Genomic DNA, 12,542 nt, shown 5'->3' with positions numbered 1-12,542 from the left:
TTTGAGACTAGGTAAGCAATTGTGAAGTTAAGGGCTGCACTATAATGTGCATGGAAGGTAAGAAAAAGCTTAAATTATGAGGTCATGGAGCTCCTCTCAGAATCAGCACCTCAGAATTAGAAAAGACAGTGAGGATTAAGATACAACCGAAAATTAAAGGCTTGATTGCCCTCTGACATCTGGGAGCTTGGATGTCTTTCTCAAGGAAAAAATCCTTCACTATATAATTTCCAGACTTTCAGCATCAATTTGAGTACAATTTAAGCATCATCATAATATTTCTGTAATATAACTTTATGGAGTGACTTTTCTTTCAAAATGTATTCTAAAATACAGAAAAATTTGAATAGACTTAATGAATATACGTCTTCCTATGTAATGTTATACTATCTGCTGAAGGTATCTCCTTTCCTTTAACCTTAAAAACCTACTTTCATAATCATCAAATCAACCACAGCAAGGTATCACACCTCATTTTCTCTCTTTTATCCCGACTGTTGTAGTATATTTTCATAGAAATACTTAACCTATGCTTACCAGTGACACAAATAACTTGAGTGCATGTCCTGTGAAGTCTGGGGACCAAGGTCAGGTCATTGTTTATTTCAATATCCATGTCCCCACACATGCCCCTGACTAAATCAGGCACATATGCACAACATTTATTTCAATCCTTTCCTTGCTTATCTCAAAACAGTTGTTTAATAATGGCTATTTGCAGGCTGAAATGTTTAAACCTTATGTTTGACTGGGTACTAGAAAGCAGAAAGAAACTTCTAGCTTGTTCTGTCTCCAGGGACCTGCCAGGCCCCTCTTTTCCAGCCTTTGTTGACCCCTGAAGCCCTGATAAACACAACCAGATGAACCTGGCTGCTTCTTTGCCCAGGGTGTCAAAGGAATAATCACATCCTAATTGCTTAATCTGCCTTTGGCTCCTCTTGTCTTGCTCTCCTTCCCATGCTCTCCTTTGCATTGTAATTCCTTGGCTTTCTGACTGTTGCCTCTGACCTCTCTCTTGTTTTGCCCTTCAACTTGGTACAACTGTACCAAGCTTCCTGTCCCTTGGTTTGGCTTCTGATCCCAGGTCTTGCCTAGATGCTTGCCTTGTGCATCTTTATCCTTCTATTGCCTGATTTTGACTTGCCTTGCTCTGATTGGGCTCTACATCCAACTCTAGCCAGATCCTGGAACTACATTTGATCACGCGTTCACAAATGCTTGTTCCAAGTCTTTGCGAAAACTGCTTGGACTTTCAACACACACCCTTCTAGTATTCTGTGATCCTTGTGGTACAAGCAGGGGAGCATTCACAGAGGGCTGAATGTGGGCCAGTGTCCCCACACAAAAGTGACAGTCAGACCATGTTATGCCCAAGTATGCTGACAAATTTTCCTCACTTCAGACACCCCATAGAATTTGGAGGAAGGGTATAAGGATCATCCGCTAATCATCTCTAAAATGATGATTAATCAGAGTTGTCAGCTCATGATGGGATATCAAATGCGAAAAGATAAGCAGAATAAAAGAGCATAGATTTTAATTTGCTTTGTTGTATACGGACCTTTTCTACTTTCACTGAATTTAAGAGAAACATTTCAAAAATGTAACCATCTAACTCAACATGGAATTTTGTTACTATCACTGCATATGCATACAGATGGTGAGCTTTTGGCAAAGGCAGAAGCACTTGGATCCAGTTTCTGAGAACTTGGAGGTCTCATGCTCAGAAAAAATAGCCAATTTCTGAACAAAAGGAACCAGGAAGAGGGAATTACTTGATTTTGTTTCTCTTTGCTGAGATAATGAATATTTTACTGAACATGGGAAAGCACTAATCCTCTACTTCATGTAATTCATGGAAAGCAACCTGAAAACTCACCAAAAACTGGAGAATTACAGTATCTTCTATGCATCCAACTCTGTTTTCCACTATACTCCCTTTTTTTTCCTAACTTGCTTTCCAATCTGAAAAGAAGGGACCGGTGCTAAGCTTCCTCTGTTCTCTGGTCCTCAGTTTAAATTTGTGAACACCTAAAGGTCAAAATGCAGAAGTCTGTCATCAGTTCTTACGCAGGCATAACTGTTGTTAACTTTTAATAAACTTGACTCATTTTTATAACATTTTATGTATTTTCTTCTAAAATATTTAAAATGGTTTCCTCCGTGTAGGATATAAAGGACATGGGTATTTGCCCACTTACATGGGTGATGTTGAAACGTAGAGCTGTTTGAGGTGGTATGAACAAAGCCACGGCATTGATGGTTTTGTCATGCCTGAGTAATGTATCCAATCCAAATTCATTTTGATAATATCACTATACCAAACCATGATATATAATTTTTATATATTCTAAGTATTTTTTAGCTACATGTGGTATAGAGTCAAACAAAAAAACCTACCCCTAAATGACATAATGACATTACTGAGGTTTGTTTCTGAGAAAATAGTACTTACAAAGTATAGTATAGTAGTCTCTATATATTCATTCCCTCTCCCATCACTTAATTACATCACCCTTTAAGACAGACATATAATGTAATTAGAGATTTGAACAGTTCACAGCCAGATCACTTAAAGTAACATTGTTAATGGGCTTTAGAAGTTCTCCCTTTAATATTGCCGGGTTATAACTTCTAATTACCTTAATAATTAGGGCTGTGTCATTCATGATTGAGGTAACAGTTGCTACCACTAATGGGTATTAGAGGTCTCTCTACAAGGCATGTTTTGATGTTCTCACTGAGTTGCTTAGGGCAGGCAAGAGCTATTTGTCCTTAGAAACCTAGTGGTTGCCATGTGGTGGCCTAGGCTGAGGCATCCTTACTAACCACTTTAATACTGCCACCACCACTGCTGTTTTCACTGAGGAGTGACTGTATTAAAGGCACTCACCACACACTGCCCTTGAAATGCAAATGTGGCACCTATGGATGAAACCTGTTGAACTCTTATTGCTATTGTTACTATTGCTACAAATAACAGCATAAACTTGAATATCAAACCTGACTGATATTCAAAGAAATCCATAGGTAATTCTTCCCCATTCCTAACCCTACAAATTAGCAATGGTTATGATTTGCAAGGAGACGATTTAAGATGACACATCTTTTTCATTATGCATGAGTAATTCAGAAGAGTAACTACAACTAGGTTAAAGTCTAAAGGAAAGCAATTGGGATTTGCAGCTAATTTGCTAAGATAAAAGGCTAGAATCACATTTTCAAGTGTGTTTTTTCTGAAGACTTCTGGCATAGATTGAAACCAAGTCTTCTATGAAGAATGAGTCAAAGGTTCCTCCTTATTTATCTGAAACTAGTTCAGAGATAAAGGCCTGTTCTTTGGCCATGCTACATTTTGAGGCTTAAGAGTTCATTCACAGGAGAGTGGAGAACTCAGGATTTATTCTACTTCCCTCCTCAAATTCACCAGGATTTATGTAACTGGAGAACAAAAATGTTTTGGAGAATGATTAAACACAGGTAGATAGGAAAAAAGTCAACTTCATCAGTCGGACTTTCACCAAACTGATTTTAATAATCTAGGCTGTCCCTGAGGACTTGGGACAGAATGACTTCTTTTATTTACTTTGGTTTTTGGAGCTTTATTATACTGCATTATATGACTGTGATGGAAAATATTAAATCCTCAGGGATTGGAGGAGCATTTACTTCTTAGATTTGTTTGTTTTCCAGACACAGATTAAACTGATTTCCTGACTCAGGTTAAATTACACTGAACAGGTAAAAGGGCAACTCTATGATGCAGAGAAGAATGCCCTGGGGATAAAAAAAAGATTGATTTATCCCAGTCCCACTAAAAACACCCAGGAACTTAACATTTATTAGACTGGACATGAAGGACATACTCATATAGATAAGATACACATGGTAAATTAGCCCTTTAAGCTACAACATTGAAATCAATACACTACACAGACACCACAAAGACACTCTCATTCCTCTTCATCTAAATTAAAATCTAGGTAAAAAATAGAAAAAAAAAAAAAAGGAAAACAAATCCCAAACTCATGTATCTACTTGACCAACAGGTATGAACATTTCCCTCCTTCATCAGGTAAGTATATAATGTGCTCATGGTTGAATCAGATTTAATTTCTACAGACTTCTGATATTAGTTTGGCAAGTATCTTTGCTTCTTTGTGCCCCCTTTTAGTGAAAACAAAGTAATTATAAGAGTACTACCTTTGTCTGCTTTGACCTGAAATAGTACTAGATACACTCCTTCAGATACAAATACAATCTCATCAAGGAAAGAATTCCAGTTAAGAGTATTCATATTTCCTGTTGACTACAAGACAGAATTCCAGGATTAAAAAATCCCTATATTAATCTTAAAGATTTTTAGATCAGCAAGTCATGCAGATATCTATGTGTTCATATACAGTGTATGTGCATACATACTTAAAAGTATACACATACAAATCACACAAGTGACACTAGTGCCAAACATTTTGCTCACACATTCCTAAAAGTTTTCAGACATCTTTACTAGCCATTTGGCTACAAATCTATTCCATTAAATTTAAAAGCATGACAAATTTCACTGCTATACTCTTAAACTACAAGACAAAAGGTATTAGATCTTAGATCACATGAAACTATGCCAAGATCATTCAGAAGCCCAAAGCTACTTGTAATGCAACACAAACAGCAAGTAATTCAAACTACTCTATGCAATATTTACAAATATGTCAATCATAGATGAACAAGCTGAACAAAGCATACCTGTACACATACTGTCATAGAAGAACTGAAAAAGTCTCTCTCAAAAGGAATAGCAGTTCAGACTGATTTTCAACTTTAAAAGAAGTTATTTTGTGTTTTGGGTAAAGGCTCATGGATGACCTGGACTGGTTAATTCAATTTTTGATTTTGCATCATATGGATAGAATGTAATTGCAGTAATTGCATAATTAATATTATACACATCCTTAAAATTACCTCCAAATAAAGGACAAGTACAGGCAAGAGAAAGGAATATGATGAAAGAGAGCCAAATCTATGCCATCTCTATGCTGCCTAAGTCTTAGTTTAAGTGATCATAGGGGCAGGCCTTATTACACCTCAATCAGATGCCTCTATCTGAATGATCATCTAGGTTTTCTTCATGTTCACTGGAGTGGAACAGATACTTCTAAGGGCACAATTTAGCTTACCCTTGGTGGATAGCCCAGAGAAGTTATGGAGTCTGTCACTTGCTTGGAGATACTCAGACCCTGACTGGATGTTTCAATCTGTTTGGCCAGCTTGTGTGTTACAAGCGTGCCTATCCCTGTCCACTGGCAGTACAAAGAATGAGGAGATGAGGAGAGCTCACTGATGAGGAGAATTCCTGATGCTGCCCCTCTGCCTGCCCTCAAACATCTCCTACTAGGTGACTGCAAAGTCAAGCACTGCCTGTGTTTCAGGACAACAAAGTTCCCTGGACATACAGAGAAGCTTTCATGGTCTAGAAATGGTTCATATACCTCTTACCTGTCTTTCTGAATGACTTTGGAGCAGGAACAGATATGTCAAAAACCTGCGTAAGTCTGAAATAGTAGACAATGCACAGTAGAACTGCTGAAGCCAGTGCAAAACACAAGAGTCTGGATCATTTTAATTAAAAAAGGACAAGAATGGTGACTTTTTTTCATGCTGCTTAGCCTATGAAGGCCATTACTTTATTTTGGCCTAGCTCATGTGTACCTCAGAAAGTGTTTTGGTAGCCTGTATCCCGACTACATGGCAGTACATAATGAATGACATGCCTTTGTATAGGATATCCTAAAATGGCAGTCTCACCTGTGCATGCACAGGCTTTGTCTAGCTGTTGGAATGTATGCTCACATTCTACCATACAGTTTTAGTGCCCTCAAATCACCCAGATGGAGGCCTGGCCAGATTATTCAGTGGTATCCAGCCAGATGCATGCGTGTCCTTCCTTCCAGTGAAACCCAGAACATGACGGAGATGAGTTACTGATATGGATGAAGAAAAATCTCTGTTAATACCAGTTAAAAAAAAAAAAAACAAACCAACTGTAACATTACTGCCAATGTCACACTTTGCCCTCTGAGATCAACAGGAGAATTTCACGTGACTTGACAAGAAACGTGGCACCTTCTCATCTACCCATAGGAGTGAGGTACAGCCAGAACATGCATCCAGATGCAGAAACAGAGAAACTCTTCCATGTGTCAAATACAGGCTGGGCAAAACTGCTTTTGCCACCTATTCATCCCTCAATCAACAAGCTTCCTCTGCAGCTTATTCTTACTGCTGACATACTCATCTCCTCTGGCACCCCAGATAAGAGAATTAAGAAAACAAATATAAGATAGTTTCCCCCATATTCCAAGAGGTTCATGTTTTCTATCAGGCGTAGTCAAAAGTTTACTAAATTAGAATGTCTTTCGAGTACTAAAATGTTTTACATATATTACATATGCAACCCATAACTGAAAACCTTTCATATACATGGAGGATAAACACTTAAGAAATTCCATCAGTGTTTTCCTGGAAGAAGCAGTACTGGTTAGGAACTTCCCACTAGGCAAAATGAGGATATCTCAAACTGCCAATTCTATTGATCATAGCTGAGCTACGAAAAGTAAATTCAAACATATCCCTCTAAAAAAGCCCAGCAACATGTCAATGCCACACTCTGTCACTAGGGAGTAAAAGGAGGAAAAAGCGACCTCACTCCAAACTCTATTGTGATATTTTTCCAACGTCCAAAAAGGCACAAGCAGTACTTCCTTCTGGTATTAATATATCCAGACTATCAGTTTTAATAGTGTTTAAGGTGAAATTACTTTATTATATTGTCCTCATGCATCAAAAAGTCATCACTGGTGTTACTAGAAGGCTGAACATCTGCATGTTTATGAAGAAAGGAGTGAAGATTAAGATAAAACCATCCCCTTACTGGTGTCAGGCTGCTCTTTCAGATTAAAAAAGTAAATAATATCATAACATTAAAGACCTCAGAGCTTGCTGAGAGTGAGTTCATGACAGGCATAAACACTAATAACTACATCTATCCAACATTCTTCACTGACAAATCATTATACCAAAGGCACATGCCTGTACACATGGATACACATAGATTAATTTAAGCATACCTATTTTTGTGATGGGATTGCTACTTATTTTGTTCTTTTTGAATATAAGTATATTACTCCATCAAAAAATTTCAACACCTTGAAGAATATTGGAGAAATGAATAATGTATGCACAGGTATGTGAAAATGTTGTATGAGTCAACTGTAATTCCACTGGTCTGTTTCCTTGCACAGAGTTTCAGCAGTTCATGCCAAATAAAGCTGCATTTCTGCCCCTCTCTATCATATGATTTAGCAGGTGCACTTTTGAAAAAATGAGTAATTGCATTTGAGTCAACCTGCATGCACTGAAGTAGCACCACTTAAATGTTTGCAGGATTAGGGTTTAAGCTTCCAATTATCCCTATTGCAGCTGTGTGACATATACCCCAGTGAATGCATTTCTCATCAGTTTTAATTCACGTTTTCTCTTTCTGGGGACTGAAATGGCAAACATAAGTAGAGGCTGAGTGGTCTTGTTTCTGTTAGGCCTACACACCTAATAAAACATAATATTTACTCTCATTATTATCATCAGTAATTGAGTTAGAGATTCACTATATGACCCAGTGATCATGCTACACATGCTACCTCACTTTAAGAAACAGTCTGAAGTTTGAAATTCAATATTGGGTAACTTCATAAAAAATATAAATATAAATATAAATATAAATATAAATATAAATATAAATAGAAATAGAAATAGAAATAGAAATAGAAATACAAATACAAATACAAATATAAATATGTGTGTAGTGGGTTCAGTATGTTACTAGAATGAAACCAGCAATTGCTAGACAGGTTTTGTGGTTGGTGTCATTCAGAAGGTTCCAGTACCCCAGTCCTACTGATACCTAAAAAAATGTCCAAACTACATTTGTTTACCCCTAGACCCTGCAGTGGTCTTACATATAAATCATACACAAAGCAGGGAAAAACAGGTATCATACTGTAATTTTTGTCATAAGGTACTCACATAAATTAATGAAATCAGGACCTTGTCCATATTAACTTGAAAAGTGCACAAACTCTTGCTACTACATTACTAGCTGAAATTTAGACATATGTAAGTAAGCTAAATTTATTGTCTGATGGCAGTGAAACCAGCAGAATGTTCAAAGAGACATCAGAAAACTCTTAGAAATCACTAATACTTAAGATTCCTGCCAGAAAAAAACCCAAACCAACAAAAACAAAAACCTAAGCAGCTCTTACAGTTGTAAGGATCTGATTTTCTTTGCTTAAGTCTGCATTTGATGGACCTATTGACATAAACCCTGGAATCACAGTGTCTTACCATTTATAAAAGACTATGGTTTTCCATACATGAATGGACATCTGGATGCAGAGATGTAAAGGTTAAGTTTGGTGCATGCCTGGCTTTCCTCCAGATAGGGTCTAGACACAGCCAGCATGAAGATGAAATCCAAGAACTTGAGAAAACTTCAGAATCTGATAACGAAGACATGGCTCAATTCACTGTAAGGTTTAATGGCCTTTCCTTGTTCTACCTTCCTCTTAGCAGGATTCAGATTTGGTCTCAACAGGAAGTCCCAGAAGAACTCCTCAGACTTTTGGGGTTTCTTCACAATGACCAAGAACAGCTACTGAAGCAAATGCCAGTGAGAACTGTATTTTAGTTCCTTATGTTACAAATTGTAGAACATAAAATGGTTTGTGTTGGAAGGGGACTTAAAGATCATCCAGTTCCAACAGCCCTGCCATGGGCAGGGACACCTTTCAGGTTCCTCAGTTCCTCCATTCAGCCTGACCTTGAACACTTCCAGGGATGGAGTATCCACAGCTCCTCTGGGCAACCTGTTCCATTGACTTACCACCCTCACAGTAAGGAATTATTTCCTAATATCCAATCTAAATCTGTTCTCTTTCATTTTTTACTTGATTCCCCCTTGTCCTGTTACTACATGCCATATAAAAAGTCCCTCTTCATCTTTCTTGTAGGCTCCCTTCAGATACTGGAAGACTGCAATTAGGTCACTCCGAAGCCACCCACTCTTCCAGGCTGAACAATCCTAATTCACTCAGCCTTTCCTCCAGAAGAATTGCTCCATCCCTCCAATTATCTTCATGGCCCTCCTCTGGACTTGCTCCAACATCTTTTAATGTGTCAAAAGACCGCAAGGAATGCCAAGTCAAACACTTTTCCTCCTAGATAAGCAGCAGATGCTCCATTAATTAAGTTTCCTGATGTTGCAGACTTACATGAAGATGATTGAGTTATGGTGATACAACAAAATGCAACATGGTTGAGATTCAACCTATGAAATACAGATTTCTGTTTCTTTCCTCTTGCACAAGGCATAGTGTTTTCTGATCTTTTATCTTCTTTCCATCCCATCAGGTCCCAATCATACATTTTTCCATTGCCCAACCATTTTTACAAAGCATCCTTTCTGTCCCTTTTTGCTTTCCCTGAGTCATTTTCTTCTTCTCAATGACTTTAGTCCAACCAAACTCTACATTTTTACTCTATCTGTTCAATTTTTTACCATATCTATTCACTATATCCATTCCTTCTATACTGCCCCACATACCTACATCTGTATGTATCGTGTTGATCACTATTCTCAACATTTGACTCCCTGTAACTTCTAATATTTTATCTGGAATCTGATTTTCATCAATCCAGTTTTATTCAAAAAAAATGGCCACAATATTATTTAACAACATGAGGTACCTGAAAAAACAATTACTAAAATATGTTAAAAATATGCCACAGAAAATTTTCTATTACCTTGTTATTTTGTAAAATGCCAGTGTGTCCCATCTTTTTCATTATGAAAATTCTCCAATCACAAGTGTGACAAAATCGTTGTATTTATCATTGCAAATTTTAGAAGGTTTGTAATAAAAATAGGGTTGTAATTGCAAACTTTTGAAAAGTGTAAATTTGGGGAAATTTTGACCAGTAGCTATACAGAGTCTCTTAAACACTTGCATGTTATGTTAAAAACAATTAATTTAATCTCGCAACAGACTGATGAAAGAGATAGTATTTTAGTGGTAGACATTTGACATTTTCCAAAGTGAAACCCACAGGTCCCCACGTGCTTGCATTGGGTCATTGGACAGAGACTACCCAGAAGATGGATGCTACCAGACATTGTAGAGTAAAGAGCTGACACTAAATTTTGCTCTGGATTACGATTTTGTTAGTATGCGCATGCACATTAATACCAATAAATCCATCTTTAATAAAGTGTACTTTGTTGGGGAATTGGTTTATGAACACTGGCTAACATAAGCAGCAGCTATACTCAGGTAGTTTTGCAACACAACTCGACAGGACGTCCATCCCAGAAGACCCATTCAAGTGTTGATAAGATTTCTAAACAAATCAGCAGTCATATTTCAGAACTCCTGTCCACGTTAAAGGGAAAATAAAAATCAGAGACTGGAATAAAATCTAAGTCGTCTGGCTTTTAGTGGCATTTCTTAATCAAGATGTAGTTACTGCAGCTCTATGCTCAGAAATAAACTCACCATGTACCCTATTCTATTCAGTCTCAGCAACAGAATCCAGGACTCAGTTACTGGAAGTGAGAAATACAGTCTTAACTCTCCTGTTTGTTTTCCATATAGCACACAGGAAAGCAGTGGGGAAGAGAAGTATTCACCATCAGCCCCCATAATATTCTGCAAGTATAAAAAATTGTGGCAGACAACAGGAAAGAAATTAATATATTTAAATACTGAAGTGGAGAGAAGGAGCAGAGAAAATGCATGTAACACAACACATAACCTCCATCAACATAGATTTTCAGGCTGCTGCTGCTGCATTGGGCAAGAAAAAAGTCTATCTGTAGGGGCTCAAATATACTAATCTTTAACCTGCAGAGGGTTTGTAAGAATATTAATGGCATAGTCCATCCCAAAAAACAAAAACAAAACCAAAACCCAAAAAAAACCAAAAACCACCGCAGAGAAGCTAATAATTAGAAAAGGATCTTGAAAGGAAAAAAAAAAAAAAACCAAAAAACCCACGAAGAGTTGTCATGCGTTATTTGAATGTCAGCTGGTACATAACAGAAACTGAAGGCAAGTAAGTGTTAACAGTAATTTTACAGAATTTCATCATTTTTAATGCAAGTTTTCACATTTTCTTTGCCCATGGTAAAGTGCATGCAAGTCAAAAATGCCTGAAGGCAAAGGCATTTTATATTATGGATCTAACCAATAACTCCTTCACCCTTAGAAATGAATCTGATAACTCTCTAAGACTCTGTGACAGAAGATATCAATTCAGTGCCATGATGTAATAGAAGACCAAGTCTATTAAGAGGTGAGCCCTTTCTTCTGAAATCAGTTTCACACAAATTTGTAAAGTAATGGACTACCAGGTTAGGAAATGCCCACCCTAAAGCTGAATGAGATCCTGACTGTATTGCAAGATGGTGAGGAGGGGATTAAATTCTGCTGCATTGCAACTTCTCACAGCACCTTTTCATAAAGCCACTGGTAATTTTAAATGTGGAAAAGGTGCACAGTTTTTGGAAGGGAGGGTGGGAGAAACAGGATCTAGAAGGAAAATTTCTATCAACATCAGCAGAGCTAGTCCTGCCTAGCTGTCCTAGGACATTGCTAGAAGCATGGAAGAGTACTACAGAGAGAGCAAGGCTTATCAAACTCAGTTGGAGGAGGGACAAAAAAGGAAGGTTTATCTTTTCTCTAGTTAGTTTTTGGAATTGTGGACAAGCAACAAAATGATGAGTCCTAACACATGAGCACAGTGCTTGTGCAGTCATTTGGCCAAAAGGTTTCAGCCGAGTAACCCTTTGTTTTCTGTCTTCTAGCAGACATCTACATCATCTCAATACTCCCAGTGGTTCAGCAATGAGCCTGCATTATTTCTCCTTTATCAATGTCCACTTAAATAAGTGGTCAAAAATAAGAAGGGCTATAACATTTTGTGGGGGAAAAAAAATATGTCCAAGGGGGTAAAATGTAAATTTCAACATATATGCAGATGTGACTTTAAAATGCATAGCTGCAATTATTCCAGTTGTGATGCGATAACTTGTGTTCACTCCATTTTTTATGACCGTATCAACTTTTTTTTTCTCTCTATTCAGTTGTTTGGCCAGCTGCATAGTGCACCAACTTTTTGTAACTTAGAAAGACAGGCCATCATCAGACCATAACAGCTGGATGCATTATGCATCTACCATTGTACAAGTAAATTAAGAATTAGGTATTACTATAATCACTAGTGCACTTTTGCAGTAATAAGGAAGAAAATAAAAAAATGTTGTAATTGCTATTTTTAATTCTAGTGTGGAATGTATCTATTTAAACAATGGCACCAACAATATTCCAGTTGATCATCATTAGAGTGGTAAGGGATCTGGATGGGAGAATTTTCGTCCTATTGATGTTTGTTTCCATCAAACACACATACAGTGCATATTCTATGAG

The sequence above is a fragment of the Vidua macroura genome, chromosome 2 (assembly GCF_024509145.1).
Source record: "Vidua macroura isolate BioBank_ID:100142 chromosome 2, ASM2450914v1, whole genome shotgun sequence".
NCBI lineage: Eukaryota > Metazoa > Chordata > Aves > Passeriformes > Viduidae > Vidua > Vidua macroura.
The sequence above is the reverse complement of the archived record's forward strand: the minus strand, read 5'-3'. Positions refer to the sequence as shown.